The sequence below is a fragment of the Onychomys torridus genome, chromosome 2, assembly GCF_903995425.1.
Source record: "Onychomys torridus chromosome 2, mOncTor1.1, whole genome shotgun sequence".
NCBI lineage: Eukaryota > Metazoa > Chordata > Mammalia > Rodentia > Cricetidae > Onychomys > Onychomys torridus.
In genome coordinates this window covers 148,486,128-148,513,837 of record NC_050444.1, presented here as the reverse complement: position 1 = coordinate 148,513,837, position 27,710 = coordinate 148,486,128, and positions in this window count along the sequence as shown.

Below are 27,710 nucleotides of genomic sequence, written 5' to 3'. Positions count from 1 at the left end.
ATTGTAGAGACAAGGCTGGCCCAGAAGTCCATAGGACATGGTGACTGAGATTCGAACCCAGGATTCCCAACCTTCTGTGTGAAGCCTACTCTTTACGTCCAAAACTGGACAGTTTGAGCTCTGATTCCAGAGTGATAGTTATTTGCTGTGAGGCTTTAAGCAAATCACCAATCCCTTCTATTCCTCAGTTTCTCTGCCTGTAAAGTGAGAACAGAGACAAAATACCCAGTTTCCAGATGGGGCTGGAGAAGTAGCTCAGCTGGTAAGGTGCTGGCCTTGGGAGCATGAGGACCTGAGTTTAATTCCTAGAACTCACATTAAAAACAAATGGTGAAGCCAGGCGGTGGTGGCACACGCCTTTAATCCAGGTGGATCTCTGTGAGTTCAAGGCCAGCCTGGTCCTGGAGCAAGATCCAGGACAGACACCAAAACAGAGAAACCCTGTCTGTGGGGGGAGGGCCCTGCCCAGTGTGGGTGGTGCCAACCCTGGGCTGGTGGTTCTGGGTTTTATAAGAAAGCAGGCTGGCAGCCACAGGCCCACCCTGTGCCCTGGACACCACTACAGTGAACAGGTGTATATGGTGGAGAAATGGAAGAGAAGGAGGAGAGCAGTTTGTGTGCTGTAGACAGAAGAACTGAAGACGAAGACCATACACATGCCTGCCCATGGTCTGGACCACCACCTGAGGCCGAGATGATGTCCGAGGGCCATGCTACATTGGAGCCGTACTAATCTGCGTGGCCTGCACTGCCACCGGAGGCCATAGTAACATCCAGGCCCTAGCTGCAGCCAAGGGCCTTGTCTGGGTCTGTGGCTCTACCACAGCCAGCCAGAGTCTGTGATTATGTCCATAAGCCATGAGGATGCCCGTGTTCTGGGTCTCCCACCTGAGGCCACATTGGTGTCTGAGGGCCATGCAGCCATCAAGGCCATACTGATCAGAGTGGCCTGCACTGCCACTCAGGGCCATGGTTATGTCCCAGGTATCAATTTTAGAAAGAGAGAGCCATGGGGATTCTGCCTGTTTACACGTCTACCTGCATGTTCCACAGTTGCATGGACTTGACCCGAAGTATCACCCTCATTATACCTTGAGGTCTGTAACCAGTGGGTGGACTCAGAACATCTGGCAATGCACTGGTGACATGTAGCCCTGCTATACATCTGGTGGTTTTGTGTAGTACCAAGAGCAGTTTTGCAAATAAACAGTACTTCTCTATGAGGAGGGTGTGGCCTTAAAGCAGGGCCTTGAGGATTGACCCTTTCTGACTCTCCCTGGTGGAGTCCTCCAAAGGTTAATTAATGGCCTCTTGGAGTAGGTAAGGACACCCTAGTCCCTTCTGGTGCTGAGTTGACTCTTCTTCCTAATCTATTGGTTGTCATGGTGTCTATTACACTATCCATTTCCCCCTTAATATGTCCAATTCTATTGCTTGAGACAAGCAGCCATCTCGGGGTTCACCGAGAGACTCTGTCTGAAGAAACAGGCTAACAAGCAGCTAAGGGGAGCACTCATCAGCCTCTGACATACACACGAAGTACATTCCACACAAAGAATAAAGAGAGTGGGGGTCGACCTTATCAGATATTCTTAAACAAATTTAAACAGAGCCCATGTAAACCTTTAGTCTGGATTCCTAGTTTGGAAGGTATACATGCTTGAAATGGGCACCATTGTCCTCATACAACTAAATTCGCATCCATTTCCACACAGAACCATGAACAATGTGTCTTGAGTCTGGGTTCACATTTGAAAAACATCTCTCCAGATTCCAGTTTCTCATTTTCTTCACACACTCACAAAGCCAAGCTCCAACACTGAAGGCATTTAAAAAATCTCTTTACAAATATTTATTCTTTTTGTAGGTGTATGGGTGTTTTGTCTATGTATGTGTACCACATGTGTGCAGTGCCCACAGAGGTCAGAAGAGGGCGCTGGATCCCTGGAACTGGAGTCATGGGTGGTTGGGAGTCACTGGTGCTGGGAATGAACCCTGATCTTCTGCAAGAGCAGCCAGTGCTCTTAAGCCCTGAGCCATCTCCCCAGTCCCATTTTTGAAATCTCTAATGATTAATAATTTCTTTTTTGGAGGAAGGGTGGTCATTTTCTCTGCTCCGGGATTGCAAAAGAGTTCTATTTTTAGACTTGCACACACCAGTTACAAATAGTAAGTCAGCAATCCCTAATTGCTCCTTCAGCTCTCTCCTCCCAGCCTCCTAACAAGAATGCCCACCTTTGCCTGTGTCCACTTAGGAACGGAGGATAATTAAATTCCTAACTCAATTAAGTACAAGTTTGCACACAGGCAAAAGAGACCAGAGGCTGCTGCTACACACGGACCAGTATAACAGGGCACCTAGGCTCGCATCCCAGAATAGCGGACAGTGACTAAGCAGATGAGAACAAGACATTCCCTTTGTATTTCCCTTGAAATTTTGTTTACTCGCTCATTCTTGAGTCTGAGAAAAAGCCATCGGGCCGTTGCCCTGTGAACACTCACTGTCTGAGATTCCATTCATGTGGTCAGTTTCGCCATCTTCATTAATCCAAGTTTAGGGTGCTGCTGCTGTTTATCTGCATTTGTTTTCTGAATCATCTGATAATCATGGAGCATCTTTCTCCATCATTTTTCTCATTTTCATTACAGAGGGAAAGGGGGGTGGATTCTGATTTCTTAATTGTATTTGATGGAAACAAGAATACTAGAAGATGATGTAAGATAAGGTCTGCAGCCCCTCCTTCACTAAACAGGGTCTATCATATTCCAGACTGACCTCAAACTCATGAGCCTCCTGCTTCCACCTCCTGAGTACTGCTGGGCTTACAGGAAGGAGCCCCCATACCTGGTTTATAGGGTCCTGGGTATTGAACCCAGGACTAAGGGGTTCTACTGACTGAGCTAATCCCAGCCTCCACCTTCTTTGTTGTTGTTATTTCCCAAGACAGAGTTTTTCTATGTAGCCCTGGCTGTCCTGAAACTCAAGCTGTAGACCAGGCTGGCCTTGAACTCCCAGATCCACCTGCCTCTGCCTCCGGAGTGCTGGGATTAAAGGCATGTGCCACCACTGCCCAGGTCCACTTTTTTATGTCTTCTGACAATGCAGTGTTTTGGGGCACTGGATTAGTTCCATCTTGCTGCTGTAACACGCACGTGCGCACACACACACCACACACACATATACACACATACACACACACACCACACACACACACATACACACACACATACACACACACCCACACACACACATACACACACACACACACCACACACACATATACACACATACACACACACACCACACACACACACATACACACCCCCCACACACACACACATACACACACATACACACACACCACACACACATACACACACACCACACACACATACACATACACACCACACACACACACCACACATACACATACACACCACACACACACACCACACATACACACACATACACACCACACACACACACACACACACACACACACACACACACACACACACACACACACACACACACACACACACACACACAGAGTTCTGGAGGTCCGAGTCTGAAGTGAGTCTGTTATAATTTGGATGAGCAATGTCCCTCATAGGCTCACATTTAAACATTCGGCCCCCAGCTGGTGGCACCGTTTTAAGAGGATGTGAAATCTTCAGGAGGTGGAGTTTAGCTGGAGGAAGTGGGTCACTGAGGGTCTTGAGGGCTATAATCCAGCCCATGCCTATCTCCTCTCCACTTGCCGATCTACTCTGATGTACCTAGATGTGAGCGAGCTCCCCCAACCGCAGCTGCCAGCTGCTCCTGCCGCGCCAACGCCCTGCGCCTTCCCCGTCATGACGGCCGGTGCCCCAGTCAACCACTAGCCAAAGTAAATCCTTCCTCCCTTGACCTGGAGTCACACTGACAAACAAAACAACTACCACAGGGTCTCGCCAGGCTTAGGTCGAGCTATGTCCAGGGTGGTGACCTTTCTTGCGGCTCTAGTGGGAGGATCATTTCCAGAGTCTTCTCTGGCTTTGGGGGCCACTCACCCCTTGGCTCATGGCTTCATTTCTCTATATTCAAAACCAGCAAACACCAGCAAATGTGTCTCCCAGTGGACGCCTCCAGTTCTCTTCATTCGTGCCCACATCTTCTTTGTGAATGTTTTAGGGGCCCATGAGATTACCCAAAGTCACCCAGATAATCTAAGAATGGTCCCTATCTCAAGGTGTTAGTCACAGCTTCAAATTCCCCCACTGGGTAGGGAAACATCCACATCCTTAGGTGGGGGTGTGGCAAGTCCAGCATTTTGCTCAGCACAGCAGTGCGCCCAGAAACTGCAGGACCACTGCAATGAGGACCTGTGTCATCATGACCTCATCCTTCTGGAGGCTTCCGTTGCTGCCCCATTCTTTTATTATAGTTCTTTTAGCATAGCTGAAAAGTCACCATGAAATCATTCTTAGGAGGAGGAAATAATTGCCAAGAGTTTTCAAGGGATTGAAAAATTAGATTAATAAAATCCAATAATATATCTGAGACTTATGAAAGTGTCCAATGGTCTCATGTGCAAGATAAAATAGTATTTTTATTTTTATTCTGTGTTGTGGTGGCGGTGGTGGTTGACATCACTATGTAGCCTGGCTGGCCTGTAATGGGTGGAGCATCCTCTTGCCTCAGCCTCCTGAGGGCTGGAGTTCCAGTTGCAGGCCACCACAGCAGCTGAAAGAAATACTTTTCTGTTTAGAAATGATAAGTAAGCTGAACATATAGCACACTTCTTTAATCCCAGCTCGGGAAGACAGAAGCAGACAGATTTCTGTGAGTTTGAGGCTAGCCTGGTCTACATAGGACAGCCAGGGCTACATAGTAAGACCCTGTATATAAAGAATGAAAGGAAGGAAGAGAGGGAGGGAGGAAGGAGGAGGGAGGGAGAGAGGGAGGGAGGGAGGGAGGGAGGGAGGGAGGGAGGGAGGAAGGAAGGAAAAAGACAAATTCTCTGTGTTCTTTAGAAGACCTCAAATAATAAAAAGCTGTGAAACCCCAGCATTGACAAGTAGAGCTACTCAAACAAGAGACTTACCTAGGATCTGGGCATAGAAAATCCCAAGCCTATCCCCAGCCCTGCCCACTCCTACCTGGCAGTCTAAACTGATTCTCAAGGTCAATGGGTTAGGGCAAGGGAGTCAGGTAGAAGGTGCCATTTTATTAGAGAAAGATAAGGTCAAACAAGAAATCCTAAAGTCCCGTGACCTTGAGATGAAAGCAAACCCATGCAGTCTCTCCTCCACAGGCAAGGTGAAGTCCAGCAGCTGGAGACACCTCAGCTCCTTGTGATGACTCAGGGACCCAGATTCCTTCCACCTTGTGGTTTTGCCATCCTTTGGATCCCAGCTGGGACAGTAAGTGGAGGCCTTGGAGAAGAGCCAGACACCTAGTCAAGGCTTAACCCCATGAAGGTATGCACAGGAGAACTTGGTCACCTAGCCACTCTCCATCCCAGAGTCAGGGCATGTGGTCCAGCTGTGTACCAAAACAAGAGGAAAAGAAAGGTGCCTGAGAGGCTCTTTCATTGGTCTGGACATCTCTGACAGCTGTGGTCCCCACCCCCGTCCCCAAGCCAGTCTGATGAATGCATCAACGAGGCCACTTCAGCTTTTGAAGGCCCAGGCATGACCAGTAGTTCTTAGTGGGCCCCAGAGAAATCTCAACTGAATCAACTCAACTGAATCAGACCCTCCAGAAGTGCCTGGACAGTCGAATCTTGAATAAATTCTCTGGGGTAATAATATATAATAAAGAATAAATTCTCTGGGGTAATTCTGCTGCAGCTAAGATTTGCTGATGATGAATCTTAGTAATCCTAAGGAGCCTTCACAGGAGTCTACCTGACCACACACAGTTTGTGGCCCCATGAGCTGCCAGAGATGGTCTCATGCTCGAGCCTGGATTCTTGTGCCCATGTCCTGAGTCTGGCCCTCAGCAGGCCCTGAATAAATGTGTGCTAAACTTATTTCTTTGTGTGTCTATATGTACTATGTGTGTACATATTCATGTGTGTGGGCATTGTGTGTTGGTGTTGTATGCATACCCCTGTGCAGTGTGTGGAGACCAGCGGTCAGTCTTTGGCTGCTGTTCCCCAGGCCCACCTTGTTTTTTGAGACAGCATCTCTCATTGGCCTTGATCTCTCACCAACTCAACTCAGCCACCTGAGCAAGCCCCAGGGATTCACTTATCTCTGCCTCCCCAGCGCTGGGCTTACAAACACAAAACACCTCCACACCTGACACTTTTTTAAAAAATGTATTTCTGAGGATCAAACTCAAATCCTTAAGTTCTTTATGGACCGAGCGAGCCAGCTCCTGAACTTCTTGTTCCTCCAATGGAGACAGCAGAGTGGGGAACAGCCTTAAAATGCCATTAAACCAACAGACAGACTGTACACATCCTCAGAATGACACAAGATAAGTCTACAGACGCTCTGAGTGAAGGCATTTCTCAGGTCCCCATCCTCAAAGTGAACCCTATTACCTGAGGCCAGCAGGACTCCAAGACATAGGATGGTAGAATATTGTCCCTGGGCCCTGCAGACAGTGACTTACATGCAGCACCCCCGTCCCAGCAGGAGGACCCACCAGAGTACAGTTAGCCCAGCCTCAATGTAGACTTGGTAGGCTTCAAGAGCATAAAGCATGTGTGTGTCTTATGCCTATGGGACTTTGGGGTCCACAGGTCTATGGACCAGGCCTCAGGTGTCCAAAAGTTCCAGAAAGCAAAGAGGGGGTCCAGGGCAGCTCCAGAGAGTCCTCCCTGACAGTTGGACAGAGGGGATCCTCCCCTCACACCCCCTTAACGTGAAGGTCACACAGCCACTGGATGAAAGATAGAACCTGGGATTTGGGGACCCCTTTCCTTAACATCCTTCGGATGAAGCACAGGCTTAATGAAGGTTCTTCTCAATGACCTCAAGGCCAAGAGTCAAGGCCTCCTCCTCCTCCTCAAGGCCAAGGAAGGAGGAGCAGGGTTGGCTGTCCTCTCAGCATAAAGAAGAGTTTGAGGTCGGGGGCCTGGCACAGTGAAGTGCTTGCTGTCAGAGCAGGAGGACGCAGAACCTGCATGAAAAGACCCAAGAGTGGCAACATGTACTTGTAACCCCAGCACTGGAGCAGCAGAGACAGGTAGAGCCCTGAAAGTCACTGACAAGTCAATGTTCACACACATACGTGCGCGCACACACACACACACACACGTGCACACCAAAGCTGGGCCCCACAGACACATTTCCTGGGCCCTGCTCATGTGTGGCTTGGAATGGCCTTTCTGTCTGGATCCTGTACATCCCAAGTTCATACTGAAAGCATCAGAAAGGGCTTTGGGATCCCTGTCCAACGACCCAATTTCCCAATTGAGGCAGACAGGCAAAAAATAACCTATACAAGGCCACAGACTTAATACTCTTTCCATGTTTCTGGGCTTCCAGCCTAAGCTAGAAGCTTCCGAGAAGTCACACACTCTCCCAAGCTTGTGGAGATCCAAGACCATCTGGTCCATAGCCCAGCCCTCTCCCTGGGCAGCCAGGCAATGGGACCGTTGGCCACGGGCCGTTCCGGGTCACCTGACTTGCCTCCCCACCAAGCTGCTTGCCTTGCAGAATGCCCTGTTTAATGTTTTATTTCTCTCACTGATTCATTATTGATTTGGACCCTCGCTGCCGGGTCTGACCAAGTAAGCCAGGAGCGTTTGTGTAATGTCAACTTCATCAAAAATGCACGAGCTGGTGTTTACTCGTCCGCACAGTACCTAGACGGCTTAAGTCGATGGTCGGCGCTTTTAGCTAGCCAGGGAGGGCACTGGCTGCCATGGGTTAGCTTCTGGATGCTCCGAGTGAGGCTGGAGCTCCAAGGATCTGGGGATCCCAGCATCTCCCAACCACTCAGGGTGAGGTTGGGTTTTGTTGTTGTTGTTGTTGTTGTTGTTTTAAGCCTGTATGTATATATACTCAAAGAAGACAAGACAGGAAGGGACAGCATTGATGATATCATTCCTGATTGTGGTTCTTTATTTTCTATTTTCTGCTTACCTGAATTATCTACATTCTTTGTGTCTGGTGAAAGGCAGAACTGGCATGTCCTTGCATTCCACTCTCCAAGAAATTAAGCAGAGAACCTCAAAATACTCCTCACTGGCTCCCTTCCTCCATCCCATTTGGGAAATTCACCACCTCTTTGTCCCTGAGTCACCAGAGGATCATGAGGCTGCAGCCCAGCACTGTATGACTTGTGGTGAGGGCCAAAAAATCTAATGCAATGTCCCCAGATGGCCACCAGTGGCCACACTCCATCCTGCTGAGAGTGTCTGTGCCAGTATCCAGGCCTCTAGGGAAATGGAGCTGTGCCAGCCTGGGTGACCTCACTGCCACAGAGGTCATCCTAGGCTGCATTCTAGCTCTGAAGGCCCAGGAGGCAGGCTGATGCCAGTCCCCATGCTGATGGTAACCATGACAACAAACTCCCCTCCACCTAAGGAGTTTGCCATCTCACTGGAAGCTTTCTGACTAGCAGGGCACCCCGGGCCCTGAAGTAAGGCGTCACAAGAGAAAAAAAAAAAGTTGGGCAAAAGGCCCCAAAGTCCCCACTTTTGACAGCCAGAGCCCTGCAGGTCACCAGGCCAGGGAAGAGAAGAGCAGCAGACAGTTGCCTACAAAGACCACCACACCAACAGAACTGACAGACTTTTGGACAGCCCTTCCCTGATAAGACCCACTTACAACCTTGTTTACATACCGAACCCAGCTGATCGTGGCCAGCTGACATCCATGAATTTGGATGGTCCTGAGCCAAATAAGACATAGGATGGTGGAAGAGGAAGAGGCAGGCCCCTGGGAGCTCCTAGTGCCTCAGGCTCCTGCACCAAGCAGGAAGGGCACTCGAGATCCAGACAGCATCCAGGACCCAACCTATGTGTGCAAACATGGGGGGAGGCAGTCCTCCCAGACCCCACACTTCAGCTGCAGATGCCAAAGCTGTCTCGGCCTTCCCGGCCTGTCAGACACAGGACATCTGTCGTGCGTGCTGCTCCCACTGGTCATCCACTTTCTGCAGAGTCGCTCTCAATCGACACCCCGAAACCCACTGAGAGTTTCCAAGGGCCATAACTCTTCTGAGGGTGTAACGGGCTTTGGGCTAGCGTTCCCTGCTCCCAAGAGCTCAGACTTGTTCTGTGTAAATTGGCAGTTCCCACAAGGCAAATCTGTTCAAAGTTATCTCGTTTATTGAAAGTGGTTAATCCTGAATCAGCAATAACGCTTCCAGCTGAATCCCTTGCTGTCTGCCCACTTCATTTTTGGAAGGAGGATGGACAAAATCTCCACTAGAGACAGGAGATGGTCTCTACCAACTGCTTCAACTCCATCCAAGGAGCACCAACGCTGAGCTCTTGATAGGGAGGCTGGCACCAAGCTCTTTAAACCATCCCATTGTCAACATCATTTTAGCAAGAAGGAACCAGAGGCTCAGAGAGGTCAAACCACTCACGCAAGGTCACACAGCCAGGAGACTGTGGGTGCAGCAAGCCGACACCCTGACCACTCTGCTAGACTGTCTCCCTCTCTACAGCTGGGTTTCCTGGGGGCATCACTGTAGAAGGCCACATGGACAAGGCCGGTTGACGGGAGGGTGACAGCCATCTCTGAACACCCAGGAGGTGTTGTGTGGGGCCAGAGAGAGCATGGCAGACCAGAGGATTCCCCCAAAGTCCAGCTCGGTGACGATGAGTTACTATTGGGGTGACGTAGAAGACTGAAGATGAGGGTTACTCACAGAGGCAGAAATGACTCGAAGGTGACCACACCACCAAAACTCCCACCCCAGCATGGCTGACAACTCACTAAAGCTACAGCCCCGCATACAGGCAGACTGCTGGCAGGAGGCAAGGCTCCTCCTGGCAGCTGGGCTGGCAGGACAGTCTCTTCCATCAACAGTTGTTAATTAGCCCCCTAGCCTCCTGGGAGGACCTTAGGAGTCTAATTAGTTTCCAGAACTTCCTAAGACTTGTATAATTTACTTTCTGGTTGTCCTAAGCCTCCCTCCTCCCTCCTCCCTCCTCCCTCCTCCCTCCTCCCTCCTCCCTCCTCCCTCCTGAAGGAATGATTCCATTAAAGGCACAGGGCAGGAGGCATCTGGACACTGAATCCAGGGACTAGGTGTGGCTGCTGGGTGACCCTGACTTCGAATGCTACTCACTGCTCATATGTGACCTTAGATTTGTCTTTCCACCTCCTTGGGGCTCTATTTCCTCATCTTGGGGTGATGAGATGCATCACATTGTTCCTGAGGAGACATGAACTCATCTCAGACAAGAAACTGAAAAACAGAGCAAATAAAGGATACTACCAAATTCTAGCTTGCTAAACCAATGAGCTTTATTGGGGTCACTTACACAAGTGTGGGTAATGGTCAACTACCGGAGCAGAAATGACTCAAAGACAGCCACGTCACCAAAACCACATCAACAGGGTGACAGCTCACAGAAGCTGGAAACCCAGAGAACAGTGTACAGACGGCAGGCAACGCAACACGTGGAGAGTGTCCTTTTTGAGAGTTAAGATGGTTTCTTCTTCCAGACAGCTTGACTGAGCTACCTGAAGTGTCTCTCAACAGTCCTTATGTACATACATACATACATACATACATACATACATACATACATACATACGTGTGTACGCTCCCACACATGTGCATGCATGCGTACTGGGGAAGGAGGGACCTAGTAAATCCTGTCAGTTTCAGGGACTTCTTGAAGGTATTGAGTTGTCTCCTTCCTGAACTTAAGGAGCTTTCCTATGAGACAGAATGCTTCACCTCCCCTAGAACACCTGATGTTTCACTCCCCGTAAGCATCCTGCCTCTTAAGTAGCTTCCCTCCAAGACAGAAGGTTTTAATCTTGGAGGAAACCACCACACAGCAATTTTTTTAGACAGCCAAGCAGGTGATCTATAACACAGATGGTCACTCACTTGAGCTGAAGGAACACTTGCTAGTGAGCCAAGTGGGGTGCGCAGCACTTTACGCACATTGCTGAATCTTTGTAACATTCTCAGCCCAGCAGGAGAAACTGAGGCTGGTAGAGTTAAGGGATGTCCTCCAGGTGTGTCGGAGCCTTTTCTTGTCTGTGGGACGGAAGAGCTGACGGAAGCCACTTGATGGAGGACGGTGTGTCTGGACCCATGGTCTCAGAGTCAAATGGCTGCAGCCACTGAAGGGGGACGGAACAGCTCCGTGATGTTTCCGCAGACAGGAGGCAGAGCTGGTTAACCGCTGCCTCTAAAACGGCTGCCTCTAGTGACCTGCTCCCCTACCTCCTAATAGCCTTCAAAATGGAGCCCCAAGCTAGGGGCCTGTGGGGATATTTCAGCTTCAAGCCACAAGGTTTCGGGGGGCGGGGGGCAAGCAAGATCAGAACTGCGTCGTCTAGGAAGACGTAACTTGGTCTCAGCCACCGGCCAAACGTGCTACACCTGAGTCAAGGTTTGCAGCCGAGCCTGCGCACCTGAGCGCGGCCTGGGAACCCGCGTGCTATAAAGAGGCCCGCCCACTTCTGCAAGCTAGCCTCCCACCTGCACATGCGCACTGTGTCGTACACCCCTGGGTGCATAGACACTAAAAAAAATAATTTAAGATGGAGAAGAAAGGGTGAAAGAAGAGATGAATGAAAAAGGCAACCGCGGGAAGGGCGGGGCCGGGCGCCCCCTGCACAGACACACCCCTAGGAGTGGGCTGCTGGGGTGCTGTGACCTGAGGCTGGTTGATCTTTCAGAACTTTTATTCCTGCTTAGAGAAAGAACTTTCAATCTGGAAATTTAACTGTCTGTCGCTCAAGTGCACCTAAAGTGAAACTGATGGACATCAACTGCTTAAGGTGTCCAAAAATACCTTTCCGCTGAGCGCCTCCGTTTTCTCAGCCACTTAAACTTGGAGCCCCCAAAGTTCAGGCTTGCCTTATAGCTGCACCCCTTCGTCAGACAGCCTTTTCAAGGGAATTCGTGAGGGAGATGAAGCTGTGGTGCAGGGCTCTCCCCCGCCCACGGCCTCTAAGCCTGGCATAGTGCTAGGTGCTTCCAGGGCGTGTTTCAAAGTTGGGGAACCGGAGCTGCCTGCCGAGAGGAAAGCCCATGTCCTCACGATCACACCCCGGGAAAGAAGAGGGCTGAGACTCAAAGGCAGGCAGCTCGGCTCCAGGCTCACCCCACCCATCCCACTTGCTGGCCCAGGGAGCCCTCTGTCCTCCCAAGACCCCTCCCCATGTGGTCCCAAACCCTGTTGACTTTAGAGGTGGCGGCCCAGTCCTGCTGGGAGCGGATCTCAGTTGTCAGGCTCAGAGAGACGGATGGTCTTCTCCAGCCAGGCCTGGCTGTTAGCTCCCTGTATGCTGGACCGTCACAGATCTCCCGGGCCTGGCCACTCTTCAGAAAACAAATGCAGGATGAGTGTGGAAAGAAATCTAATTAGACCCCATTGGAACCCTGGCTCTTCCTTTTTATTACATTAACCCCTTTGAAGTGGGGCCAGACTCATTATAATAATTCCAACCAAGGGATTGTCTTCTGTGCTCCTGAGCTGAGAAAAATGACTTTCACAATTGCCTTTATCCGAGTCCCGTGTCACAGTCTCTCTCGATGGGACAAAGGACGTGTCAATGCCCAGAGAACGGATCCTGCTTTAGAAAAGAGCCCGGAGGATCTGCGGAGCCAGCTTCCCCCTCCACCAAGATCACTGAGGCCAGCCGTGAGAGAGCCATGCATGAGGACAGGGAGGGGGCTATCAGGCTCTCTGAGGCACTTAGCCACGGCTTCCAATCAAACAACATGCCGGGAATGGGTGATCCCAAAATGTCTTCCTTGAGCATGGAACCCAGGACCACCGCCACATATTCTGACAGAGCACCCCAACGGCCATATTGTTTAAAACTCCCAAGTTCTTTGGAGGCCCAGCCAGGATCGGGCCTCTACTAGTCCCTAGCAACTGGGATGCTATTTGGGGACTTGGGTCCCATGCCCAGCCTATACCCTGAATCTCTAATGGGGGGCTTGGCAAAACAGTAGTTTACAGGAAACAACATGAGTCCCTCCCAGGCTGGCTGAAGGCTGCACACTCAGCTCTGGGACCCTGAGGATCCCCAGCCTGACTTCAAGCTGCTTCTACACACTTCTGGTTCAGAACAGCCCTGGGCCTTCACCAAGGGCACAAGCTTCAGCAGTAAGGGGGCAGGGATGTGTCAAGCACCTCTCACCTCAAGTATAACCTTCTCTATAAAAGCCTGTCCTGGACACCCAGGCCTCCCATCCTGGCAGCTCCCAGGCCCCTCCTCTCCCATAGACCTTGCTCAGGTGCTTTGTATAGGTCACTCCACATCCCTGGCCACAAGGAGCCAATGTTAGCAGCTTCATTTGATTTTGTGCATTGGGTATCATGAGTGACACCCCAAAACCGATCTTCTCAAAGTCAGCCAGGTTCCCCATTTAAACCTGAGCCACCCTTGAGGGCCATCATTCTCTCATTAGGGGTGAGGTGCCTGGCACAGGCACACAGCCCAAAGTCCCTGTCCTGGTAAGTCACCACCACCACCACCACCCCGCCCCACCCACTGCTTGTACCTGCTGAGGAATCAACAAACACTGGGGTGTCCGCACCCCCCACACAAACAGACTCTCCAGGACTTTCTACAGTTGGAAGGAGCTAGGACACACAGCCAGCTGCCCCCCAGGTGACTCCACTAAGAGCGAGGATGAGACTTTGCACATTGGTGAGTCTCAAGAAAGAGCTGCAGGGTTCTCCATTTAGAAAAAAGGTTCTTACAATGGCCCTTTCCACTCCGTATTATTGGTTCTCCTTCCTAACCGAGGGCAAGGTCTCCATGCTTCGGGAAGACAAGCTAAGGGGAGCAGTATCTCTAAGCCCTTTCCTTCCTTACCTCCCCTTTCCCGAGATCTTTAGAACGAAGCTAAACATTTGGTTCCCAGAAAATGATTCTACCAACGACCATTAGCTGGACCCTGATATGGAGCAGGTCCAGCCTTTACATTAGCTTGCAATGAATTCTCCCGCTGTGACATTCCAGTGACGTCAAGGGCGGGCAAAGGGGCAGCCTGCAGCAGGACAGATGCAGGGTCAGACCACAGCTTCTGTCTCCTTGTCCTTCACTTACACTCGTGAGCCTCTGTCCACACTGTACCCCAAGACTCAGAACCCACCTGCCTCCCAATCGCCTCCCTGAGCTCTTGCTGTATAAGCTTGTCCAAGTTTGGTAGGTCTTCTGTGACCCCCATTGTCCTTCAGTGACCTCCAGAAGGGATCTTAGCAACTTCAGCATCAAAGAAACATGGGGTCAAGAGTGGCTCTGCCATTTTGTGACTTTGGGAGAATCATACACTCTCTAAACCTCAGTGTCTAGGTCTGCAGAATGGGCATGGGGCATGGCTGTAAGTTTATGTATCATGATTGGTGTATCAATGACACATCATGGTGCTTGGCCAAGAGGGAGGTTAAGGAGCATGGAGAGACAGTTCAGTGGTTAGAGCCCTTGTGTAGACCTGGGATCCCCAGAACTCACATAAAGGTCAGGTGGGTGTGGTGACTCACATGTAATTCCAGCCTCTGAAGGCAGAGACACAGGATCTCCTGTGCAAGCTGGCCAGCAACACTACCCACATCAGTGAGCTCTGGGTTTGAGTGAGAGACCCTGCCTCAAAGAATAAGGTGGAACAGGAGTAGAGAAAGATTCCTAATATCAACCTCGGGTCTCTGCATGCATGTGCACACATGTGTATCCACACTCACACTCACATATGCCCAACACACACACGTGAAGATGGAAAAGAAGAAAGGAGAAATTAGCATTTATTAAGTTATTATTTCCCATTATAAGATGGGAAAACTGAGACCCAGAGGGAGAATGTTTCCCATGAGACACCTGAGGTGTCACGGAGACAAATGTCTTGCTCAGATTCTAAATTCTGCAACTTTCTGATTCTATAGTGCCCAGAGTTCAACCTTTGCCGTTACCTTTCCTACAAAGGTACAGAATGAAGGAATTGAGGAAGTCAGGAAGACTCATGACAACAAGAGGGTCCAGGAAGGAGCCACCCGGGGCTCACCCTGGTTCCTGATGCCGTCCGTTCATCACTGGCACAAAAGCACAAAAGAGTCTCAGCACTCAGGAGGCTGCAACAGGAAGGACCATGAGTTCAAGGTTGGCCTGAGTACAGCGTGAGCCTCTGACTCAAAAAGAAATAAGTAATTATAATAAGTAAGCTGAAGAGGAGGCTGGATTTGATCCTGAAATCCCACATAAAACCTGAAGTCCAGGCCAGTGAGAGACTGTCTCAAAAACCAAGATGGACACAGCACCTGAGGACAGCACCAGAGGTTAACCGGAGGAAGCAGGAACAAAGGGGACCCTCTGTGGCACTCAGACCCACCAAGCCAGGCAGTCCCAGGCTGGCCCCAGTCCCCACAGAGGGACTGCCCACTGCCAGCAACCCTCGGCCCCAGAGACAGCTGCAGCTCCCACATTCCTGGTCTCTGAATCCAGCTTGGAAGCCTTGCTCAGAACATTCTGGAGCCAAAGTAAACGTGGGGACCCCACAGTGGAGTCTTGCCACTAGGAGAAAACCCAGGATGTCACCCAATGTGGCTGAGCGCTTCCGGCAAAACCACACTAGCCCCGTCCTGAGCAGTCACTAATTAGATGAGGGCTCTAAATGAAATAATAAGGCTGGGCTGGGCAGCCATGCCAGGGCTCATTGGAGCTGAATCACTGCAGAGGAAACAGCAGGAAGGGCCAGAGTCATGTCTGAAGAGCATACAGAGGAAGCCCCGGGCAGGCCATGCTTAAACCTGAGCTGACCGTGAGGCAGCTGGTATAGGGTCATCAGGCTCATGGGCCCAGCAGAGTCTCCAGCATGCCGGCTGGTCCATAATAAGCCATGGAAGTGGCCTCAGGCTGCCTCCGGGGACCATCCCTCCTGAAGTCCCTTCTGCTCCATCTCCTCTGAGGCAGAGCTGGGGATGACTGACCAACCCCCAGTTCTATGGTCACCAGGCCACAGGCTCCTTCCCCATCCCAGGTCTTCCCACCGCTGCCCCCAGTACTGGGTACACCATCGCCCCATCCATTCCCTGGAGAGGAATGAATAGCAGAGGAGCAGGGTGAGCAGGCAGAAGGCTCAATCTCGGGGTATCTGTTTGACTTACACTAAAACTGTCCAGAAGAGAAAAAGCAATCCCTTGATGACCAAGGGTTTAGGCAGAGAACTCAGGCAGCGGGGTGAACATAGCTTACCTGGGCTTGATCAGCATCTCCCATCAAAACCACCAGCATTCCACCAAAGGGACAAATACGGTACAGCACACGTGAAAAAGACCCAGTGCCACTCAGTAAAACCACAGTGAGCCAGGCATGGGCCTTCAGACCTGGGATCCAAGCCCCAGGGAGGTAGAGTCAGGAGAATCAGAAATGCAAGATCATGGGGCCATGGAGACAGCTCAGTGGGTAAAGGCGCCTGCTCCCAGGCCTGCCAGTGGCTGTCAGGAGAAGCATGAAGGTCCCTTGGCAACACAAACTTGTCATGCATCTTAACTGTGTTGATGCTTGTATCCTGATTTTTTTGTTTTATAGATTTTTATAATGTTACCTCAGGGGGAACTAAGTAAAGATGCATCCAACCTCTTCAGCAGTCTTACTACTACATCAGAATCATTCCCAAATTAAACATCTGTGTGGTGCTGGTGATGGAATGCAGAGCCTTGTGTTGCTAGGCAAGCCCCTACTGATGAGGTATATCCTCAGCCCCCAAATTAATTTTTTAAAGGTTTCTTTATTTTTACTTTATGTACAGGAGTGTTTTGTCTGCATGTATGTATGTGTACCACATGCATGCCTGGTGCCCAAGGAGGTCAGAAGAAAGTATCAGATCCCCTGAAAATAGCATATGGATTAGCTACCATGTGGGTCCTGGAAACCCAACCTAAGACCTCACAAGAGAAGCTAGCACCCTTAACTGTTGAGCCATCTCTCCAGCTCCCCCAAGTTGGGGCTCAGTAGTTAAGAGCACTGGCTGCTCTTCCAGAAGACCTGGGTTCAATTCCCAGCACCCACATGACAGCTCACAACCACCTGCAACTCCAGTTCCAGGGGATCTGATGCCCTCTTCTGGCCTCTGCTAGGTACTGCATGAATGTGGTACATGGCAACATGCAGGCAAAATGCCTGTATGTGTATACAAAAATAAACCATTTTTTAAAGGGGGGAAGGCTGATAGGAGGCTCAGTTGGAACAGCACTTGTACAAGCATGAGGACCTGAATTTCATTCCCGCCATTCATGTAAAAAGCAAAATGTTGTAATCCCAGCACTGGGGGAGGTGGGGAGTGAGGGGCAGAGAGAGGCCTGTTCTTCAAGCTCCTGGACAGTGAGCTTTGTCTCAAACAATAAGGTGGACAGGGCCTGAAGAACAACACCCAAGCTTGACCCCTGACCTCCATATGTACATGTACACATGCACCTGCACGCACACATGTGCATCTGTACACACATACCCATACATACCTACAACACACATGCACACGCACCTACACACACACACTCCACATGAGAACATTAATTTACAAAATCTGGGGTGAGGCTTGACTTTGCTTGTTTGTTTATTTGTTTGTTTGTTTTTGTTAAGTCTCCCACAAGAGTTGCAAAAAAAAATCACACAATGAAATTATTTCCAAATTTCATTTGCCTGAAAATGTAACTTTTTAATGGGAAAATGTATCAAAAACCCAAACATCTTGTGGATTCAGGCTAAAGTCTACAGTATCCCCAGTAGAATAAGCAAGAAAGGACTAGAAGATTAAATTAGGACCCCAGGAGTGGGGAGCTGGTCCCAGTGAGCCTCCTGGTTCTGCTAGCTCATGGACTTGGTGGCTTGGAGATGGTTCCTATTATACCCAGGAAGCATTCGAGCATGTAGGAAGAAAGGAATGCTGGTTCACAGAAGAGCCTAGCCCTTTTGCCCCACAGCAGAATCCCCCACCAAGCTCCCTTGGCTGGACTTTTGAAGGTGACAAATGGTGTGCCCAGCAGGGATGGAGCTTCCCTCACACCATCGATGCAGGGGTAGGGGGCAGCTGCTGAGTGTCCGTGGCCCTTTAAGGTACGCGTGGATGGCAATGAGAGCTGGGATTGTTTTCATTATTCTTCTCCTTCTGTCTCCATAATTAACCAACTAATTATCCTCTTCTGCCTGCTAATGAGTCACTGGAGACCCAGAAAGGAGAGGAAGTGTCGGAGATGCTCTGCAGGGAGGTCCACAGGCTCTGGCCACCAGGCATGGCTCCTTCGCCATTCTGAGCAGAGAGCCGTAAACTTGTGATCTGAGGCCAGTTAACTTCCCAGCTATGTGCTGAGCAGTGTTCCAGGCGACTTCTGGAGCCAGAGCAGTGAGGCAGAAGGGACCCAGGAGTTTAAGGTCCTAGAAACTGTGAAACCACAGGAAGGGAGCTTCCAAGTCCCTTTCAGAAGAGCTAGCTACTCATGGCAATGGCTCCAGCCACAGAGGTACCTGCTCCCACATGCCTATTTCTTTTTTTCTTGGTGTGTCTACAGTAACATCCTGTTTGCTGGGCAGCTGCTTCCAGCAAGCCATTAACCTCTGAGCCTGCCAGAGGCTCTGTACCTATAGAACCTTCCACACAGAGTTATTACTGCCACCATACCTGAAGAGACTATGGCTACTCCATGAATAGCAGCCAAATAGGGGTGGAGAAGGCCCACTTCTAGCCTCCAGAACCCCCCAAACCTCTTGTATGAATCATGGAGCTGGTCTCCTCTGAGTCACTCAGCTCTGCACATCTCAGACCCTTGCGTGCAACACCCATCACTACAGTATCATAGTCTCTAAGACACACATGTGTGCATGTGTGTGTAGACATGTAATCTTGTGTGTCACAAAGCTGTCTTCCTCTATCATGGCCTACCTTACTTTTTTGAGGCAGGATCTCTCACTGAACCTGGAGCTCAACAGTTAGCCCCAGCAATCTGCCTGTCTAGCCTGCTCAGTGCTGAGATTACAGGTAAGAACCAACATGTCTTGTTTTTACAAAGATGATGGGGATCCAAACTCAGGTCCTCATGCTTGTGTGGCAAACACTTTACTAGCACATCTCCCCAGTCCTTTCCGAGACTGTTTAAGAACACGGAGAGCATCTCCCAGTGACCTGTAGGAAGTTACAGCAGAGACACACAAACTGACAGGGGCAGGGAAGGGAAGATGAATGAGCTGAGGCCTGGCTGTGGTGGGCACACGCATTTAATTCTAGGCTTGGGAGATAGAGGAAGACAGATCTCTGAGTTCAAGGCAGGCTGGTCTACAGAGTGAGTCCAGGACAACTAGGACTACACAGAGAAACCCTGTCTCCAAAAACTAAAAAAAAAAGAAAGAAAGAAAGAAAAAAGAATGAACCTTGGCCAACAGCAGCTTCAGCTCCCCTCAGCAGCCAGAGGGTGGGGAAGAGGCTGGGGTGGCCACTGAGGTGCTTTCCTAATTGAGAGTTCCACTGTGAGCATTTAAAGTCCACAGAGACACTACTCTGTATCCACGGCTCTGTGCTTCGAGACCTTTTCAGTTAAATATGATACTACAAAGCTCCCTACTCTGCAATCCAGGCTTCTCCATAGAAGTGTTTGGGTCACACAGCTGGATAGTCTTTCATTACGCACACAGAGTGCGAGGCTCAATGTAAGGGGCACCAGCTTCGAAAGACCCAGCCTTGACTTCAGGAATGGAAAGACTGAAACTATGCCCTATGCCAGGCATCCCCATAAAGGGACCTGTAAAGCAATGCCAGGCCTGGGGGTTCAGGGGCAGGGAGAAATCTCCCCAGAACTGATGCTTCCAGGCTGGCTTTTGACAGGCTGTGATAGCTCTGGGGACCTGCAGGCATTCAGGGGAATGGAATGTCCTCATTGTCAAGGACAATGGGGCTGGCACTCCATAGCGTTCCTGCTACACAAGCATGTGGTCATGGGTCTGATTTCCAGCACTACGACCCCCCATGGTGGCTCGCTCCTGTAATCTCAATAATTAGGAGGTGGAGGCAACAGGATCAGAAGTTCAAAGCCATCCTGGTCCATGTAAGTTCAAGGATAGCCTGGGGTATGTGAGATCTTGCCTCGGGGGTAAATAAATAGGACCAGTGAAAACTGCCAGTAGAGGCATATCACTGCAGATCCCCAGAGCACATGTGCTACCTGCACAGATTAGCCCAAGCATCTGCAACCGACCCAGTGTCCCTGTGGGGAGATGGGCAGTGCAGACAGGAGACTCTCCAGAAACTCTAAAGGGAGACAAGGACAGACACCAAATGTTCTCTGACCTCCAAATGCATGCCATGGCACACACATCATGCCTACAAGCACACACATACACACAAAAATAAATAAATAAAAATATAAATACACAAACAAATGGAAGAGGAGGCAGGGGTCCCATGAAGGGATGGTCTTGCTCCCAAAGCCGCCTGGATGTCCTCCCCAGGAACCCACAGTCTCACATTCCAGAGTGGACCTAATGTCTGGCGTTACTGCTGTGCAGGGGGCCCCTGCCAGAGCAGCGACCACAGCAGGTCTGCAGCCCCATGACGCTGCTGGGGCATGACGCTGACTCCATCCTGACATCTCGCCCCAGCACAGGACAGTTAGTGTCTGCAACACTACTGCAGGGTCCGCCACACACTGAGGTCCGCCCTTAGAACCTGAGGCGCAGGTCACAAAGTGGTCTGAATGCATCAGATGAAAACTGGCCCTGACGGGAAGCTCAAAGTAAAAGTGAATGGTGAGTGAGTGAGTGAGTGAGTGAGTGAGTGAGTGAGTGAGTGAGTGAATGAATGAATGAAAGAGTAAATGAACGAATGAATGAGTGAATAAGCATGCCAGGCCAAAGTGAAACTCAAGCTCTGTGATTGATCTCTCCCCTTTTTGCATGTTAAGAAGCAATTCCACAGGCTTTCCTAGGGAATTGCTAGCAGGGAGAATCGCAGGTCTTGTGCTTGCAGCAAGACAAGGTACTGATACTCTCTGTGCCTTCCAACCACAAACAACCAAAGGCACCAGCTAGAGCCATACAGGTTTAACCACTTGAATACACTCTCAGAAACAGAAGGCACATTCAGAACCAAGCAGCAAAGGAAGGCTGGGGGGTGTTCGTACTCAGAACCCACAAGGAAAAGAGACTAAAAACAAGGTACAGAGCCCACCCAGGGAGAAGGTGTGAGTAGAAACCTCCTCTGCAAGAAGCTAAGTCCCCAGGGTCGCTCACTGGTGGCAAGGTGACTAGAACAAAGCTCCCTGGACTTCTCTCCACTCCCTGGAGACGGCCAGGCAATTGTGGCTATGGAACCTTGGCAAGAACAACAGGGTGAAACTCCCTCCTTAGAGTTTGTAGGGGAAGCCATCCCTAATAAGAGGGTTTGCAGCCTGAATTCATTCTATGTGGGTGGTCTCAAAATACCTAGCCAAGAATGCAGTCTAAAGTGGTCCCAAGTCGGTAATGACCACAGGCTCCTGGCAGAAGTCACTACAAATCCTTCTGTGGGAACCCACCTTCCATGTAGTCTCAGAGATTGCCCCCAGGTAAAAACTCAGCTGTAGGAGCTTGGCCAGCTCGGTGATCAAGCGTCAGCAGGAACACCAGAAAGTAGAGTCAGACCCGTGAGACATCACTCTGGGCTCACCCAGCACAGGATTTTGAGACAACTTTATCAGGCTGAGGATATACTCAGCCCAATTGCTCCTTTTTATTCAATCCAGGATCCCAGTCCACAGGATGGATGCCACCCACATTTAGGACGGGTCTTCCCACCTCAATCCAATGTAGAAACTCCCCCTCAGACATGGCAGAGGTTTGCCTCCTCAGTGACTCTAGACACTGTCAAGTTGACAACTTTAGTACAAATACACCCCAGGGTGATACTGTAAATGTATTTACAGACCAGCAAGATGGCCCAGTGGGTAAAGGCACCTGCTGCCAAGTCTGACAACTTGAGTTCAATCCCAGGACCTACATGTTGGAAGGTGAGAGCCAACTCCTGAACTTGTCCTCTGACCTCTACACAAGTTCTGAGGAGTGTACATGTACACGTGTGTATACACACACACACACACACACACACACACACACACACACAATTATAATAAAAAATTAAAATGTGTTTGCTTATTACTTGAAATTCAAATTTCACTGGATTCCTGTATTTTTTTTTTTTCTGGCAGCTCATGAGAGCAAAACTTAAAATCACCACACAAAAAGGCAGAAGTTTCTATAATCACTGGCAGGTGGCCTCTGAGTCAGTAATAACTGACTCAAGAGCAGCCAGAGACAACAAAGTTCCGTGGAATGGTAGCTTCGACCTGTGGGGAAAACTTACCTTGTACAGGTAGAGAAAATGCTTTTTAAAATGAGACACAAACAAAGGCATATTCAAACAAACAAAAACTCAGTGAATTCGTCAAATTAATGCTCATTTTCAAACTAAATTGACAAGCCAGAAATGGTGGTGCACACCTTAAATCCCATCCCTGGGGAAGCAGAGGCAGGCGGATCTCTGAGTTCAAGGCCAGCCTGGTCTACAGAGCATGTTCCAGGACAGCCAGGGCTACACAGAGAAAACCTGTCTTAAAAAATAAATAGATGAAAATTCATATATTGTCAAAGTATGGACTCCCCTCAGCAGGACCAAGGTGATGCCAAGCAGAAGTAGAAAGAACTGGAAGCCAAGGAGGAAGGCGTGAGGGTGCATGGTGGCATTGCAGGTGAGTCAAGATGTTAACACTGTGTGGGACTGAAAACCAAGGAAGAATTAAGACAATTAAAAGGCCCAGAGTTGCTGTTATTGGGATTTGAACCCAGGATCTCACACAAGCTGCATAAGCTCCCTACCACTGAGTTACACCCCTAGCCCTCTTGTTACCTTATTTTTCAGATTTATTTATTTTTATTTTATGTGTATGAGTGTTTGCCCAAATGTATGTGCCCATGGAGGACAGAAGAGAACATGGGATGCCCTGAAACTGGAGTTCCATGAGGCTGTGAGTGGCCATGTATGTGCTGGGAACTGAGCCTGGGGTCCCTGAAAGAGCAGCAAGTGCTCTCAGCCACTGAGCCTCTCTCCAGCCCTCTGGTTTGACTTATTATTGAGACAGGACCTCACGACAGAGTGACCTGAACTCACTCTATAGTCCAGGCTGGCTTTGAACTTGTGATCCTCCTGCCTCAGTCTCCCAAGTAGCTGGGGTTCTGGGCCTGAGCCAGGAGGTCTACCAGAATTTTAGAAGACTTTTATAATGGGAGAAAAGGATAGTGATTAGTTTTGTAATTTGATTAGGTATATCCGTTCCCATTTTTAGAGTTAAATTTAAGTTTCAGATGATAAAGAACAAATACATTTTTAGAACTGCTATGTCACGTGGGAGTTATTTATACTAAAAATAATGAGAAACTGGAAAATCTCTGAGATCAGGAATAGGGCAAGTATGTCTCCTCTCACGTTCCCATTCAAGATCATTAGAAACCCTGGCTAATGCAATAAAGCAAGAAAAGAAAAAGAACTGCAGATCGAGAAGGAAGAAAGGAAATAGTATTTCTTCACAGATGAATCTAGTTTTTATGTAGAAAATTCAGAAGAATCAATCACCAAATTAAAAAAATCTTGGAACCAGCTGGGCATTCTCCTTCAGCCTCAGCGCTGGGATTGGATGCATGCAACACTATGCCCAGCTTATCTGTTCCTTAAAGAATAAATTAAAAACATATGTGTGAATTTTCTATTTTAGAATGGTTGAATGTTTGCAGAATAGTTGCAAGAACAACAGAGAGAGTTCCTGCCCACCCTCACTCAGTTTTCCCTACCCTTAGCCTCTTACCAGTGTGGTCCAGTTTTCACTAACAAGGGACCAACATCAGTTTGTTACTACCCAGCAAGACACATGTTTTTTCTGTTTTCACTAGTGTGCCTCTCCCCCACCCACCCCCCCCACCACCACCATGTTCACTTCCCGCTCCTGAACCCATCCAGAGCATCACACCATGTTAAGTGGTCATGTTCCCTTAACCTCTCTGGTCTGTGACAGTTCATCAGTGGTAAAGGACAGAGAAGGAAGGACAGAGCAAAGCCTCTTCGACCTTTTGATTTGAATACTAATGACATTTCAAAGCAGTGTTCCAGAAGGCTGGAGGTAGCTCAGCAGATACGAGTGTTTCCTGCACAAGCATGTGGCTGAGCCTGAATCCCAGGCACCCACATGAAAGCCAAACATAGCCATGTGAGCCTGTACCCCCAGAGTTGGAGGGATAGAGACAGACAGATCCTGGGGGCTTGCTGGCCAAAATGTGAGTTTCAGGTTCAGGTTCGGAGAGAGAGACTCTGTCACAGGGAATAAGGCAAAGAGTGATAGACAGGAGAGCACATTTGACATCCAGTCTGGCCTCTGAGAGAACAGTCAGATGCATACCCAAGCATATAAAACACAAACACACACACACACACACACACACACACACACACACAGGAAAGTAGGATTCTGCAGCAAAAAAGACGAAATGTGAAGGAATGTCTGTCCAGACATGGGAATCTGAGTGATCAAAATAATTGTACTTTGCCATTTTTCTGCATAATCAAAACTTAAAGTCTTGGGGCTGTGCACATACAAAGGCACTGAGGCAGGGTGAATGAAACACAGCAGTGAGCGGTAAACAAGGTGGTATCAGGATGACAGAGTTCAGTGAGACTGAATCCCAAAACCCAGGAGGCAATGCCCTTACCACACATTCTAGAGACCCTGGTTCCTCCCGGCCTATAGCTTTCCCAGGGGCTCCTGGGTCTGTTTTGCAATCACCCAGTGCCCACCCCAGTTCAGGCCCTGCTCTCTCCTGAACATGACAAGGTCATTGTCCCCTTTTCCTACAGGCTACTTTTTCCAAAGATGTGTTCGGGGGCCACCAGGTTTCTGTGGGCACATGTCCCGGGGCACATACACAAAGGCTCTCTTGTCTGGTGCCCTGTGCTGGACCAGCTGAGCAGGATTCCGCCTGATTCATCAGCCCCCACATCAAAGACATAACTGCAAAGCTCCAGCAACCACTCAGACACAGCCCAGCCCTGGTGCCAAGGGCCCCTAGGAGGCATAATCCCACCCTGGAAGGTGAGGAAAGAGGTGAAGGCCGAGAGATAGCAGGAGCTAAGGGACACTATTTGTGCATGCTGAGAGCCCCACCAGCACTGATGCCTATCCTGAGCTGCTGTTGGCAAGGTCAGCTAGGGAAGTGGCAACCAGAGTGTGACAAGCAAAGTCACACAGCCAAACAAGCAGCCAGCACCTCCATTTCCCAGGCCTGCATCCTATCTGCTCAAGACACCTCTACTCAGCAGCCACAATGTGACCAATAGAGACACCAGGAACATCCTCCAAGCCCCACCAATTTGTAGCTGGAATCTTCGAGGTGACAGTAGCTTTCTTGACCTTGAACTTGTGGGGTGCCACATGGTCAGTCAATACTGGTTCTCCTTACTGTAGTATAGAGACTTGAGACCAAAGGGTGGCTCACCTGTTCCAGGTGACAAGGAGGCCCAGGGCTGTGGGGGATAGAGCACCCCAGGGCAGCCCTAGGTAAGAAAGAGTCTCTCTAAAGCCCCAGCGACTCTGAAAGAGCTTGCTGTCTCAGTCCAGTCTCTGTAGCTTTGACAGCACACTCGAGACTGAGCTCATCGTAGAAGACAGAGAATTATATGGCTCAAGGTTCTGCAGGCTGGAAATCCAGGGCCCACTTCCTGGAGGACCTTCTCCATGAGTGACAACATGTCAGAAAAACAGAGACAGCACCCAGGAACTGCTTTGGAATGACATTCCAGAACCCAGACTAGGTTCATCCTTTTCCCCCCAAATCCTCTCCAAGGATAAGAGCATGTGTCCATTCAGGGGGCCTCCGTCCTCGGGCCCTAATCACCTATTAAACTTCCCAGCTGTTATATTCTCAACCGTTCTGTTCCCCATTTTTTGTTTTATTTTAGAAAGGGTCTTGCTACATACCCTGGGCTGGCCTTGAACTCACCATCTGCCCATCCATCGCTACTTCCTTCTCTCCTCCCCTCCTTCCTTCCATACACTTATCTATTCCATTTGGGAAGAATCTGGAAATAAAATCCACTTTTAGGGCCTTGGCTTTGGAGGACCATCCAGTGTTACAGAGTCCAGATTCTTCCTTTAGTGATGAAAAAGAAAGTACTTCCAGCCTCCCAGAGCTCTGTTTCCATGATGACTCTAAACACCATGAAGTTGACAGTCAGGATTAACCATCCCATCAAGCCGAGAATGCAGCACAGGTGTCTCATCCTCATGTTCTAACCCTAACTGTATCCAAAAGACTTCACATCTGAACATCAGAATAAGGCAGGTTTGGGGGCGGGGGCAGTAATTCCTGAGACAGGGTTTCTCTGTGTAGCCCTGGCTGTCCTGGAACTCGCTCTGTAGACCAGGCTGGCCTCAAACTCACAGAAATCAACCTGCCTCTGCCCCCCAAGTGCTGGTATTAAAGTCATACTTCACCACTGCCCAGCAGGATAAGATTTTTTTAATCTTTTTTTTTAAATTGTGTGTGAGAGAGAGAAAGAGAGAGGGACAGAGACAGACAGAAAGAGACAGAGACAGATAGACAGAGAGTACCCAAGGAGGCCAAAAAAGGGTTGAGATCTCCTGGAGCTGGAGATACAGGCAGCTGTGAGCTGCCCAACAAGGGTGCTGGGAACCAACTCGGGTCCTCTGCAAGAGTAGCAAATGCTCTTAACCATTGAGCCATCTCTCCAGCCCCCAAGATACCATTTTGAGAACTGAGTTTGCAGCACCTGACTCACAGGGACACAGTCAAACCATCGCTCTCCGCAGCTGATAGGATCATACCACTGCTTCTCCGTGAAGCCTCTCCCCATGAGCCTAAGATATCTGCCCTTGTTAGCCCACTCTTCCTACATCCCTTATTCATCTTCTGATTTGCGGCCTACCTACTCTTCCATGGGAGCGGGGTCCAGGCTGGTTCTGTTCACTGCCATGTCCCCTGTGCTTATGACAGTCCCTTGGGACAGGGACTATGGGAAAATGTGTTGAAGAGACGAATGGACAGATGACTGGATGGTGTTCCTCCAGGTGCAACTGGAACAAATGGGTTTGGAATCACCTGGGAGACACACTTCTGGGCTTGCCTATGGGAGTGTCTCCAGAGGGGATTAACGAAGGAAAAGACCCAACCAGAATGTAGGCCGCACCATGCCGTGGGCTGGGACCCAGGGGAGTTAAAGAGGGGGAGGAGAGAGCTAGTGGAGTTCTGTAAGAGAAGGGAGGGAGGGAGGGATAGGAGGGAGTGGAGGGAGGGGAGGAAAGGAGGGAGGAAGGGAGGGAGGGAGGGAAGGAGGGAGGGAGAGAGGGAGGGAAGAAGGAGAGCTGAGCACCAGCATGCATCTTTCTCTGCTTTGGTCAAGATGTGAAGAGTTCAGTTGCAAGTTCCCATTGCCCATGAGCTCAGAGCTTTCCCAACTGAACGTGAAGGATGCTAATTTCCCACACCTCAACCTAAAACTAACTCTTTCTCCCATGTGCTGTGTGGTGGGTGTTGTG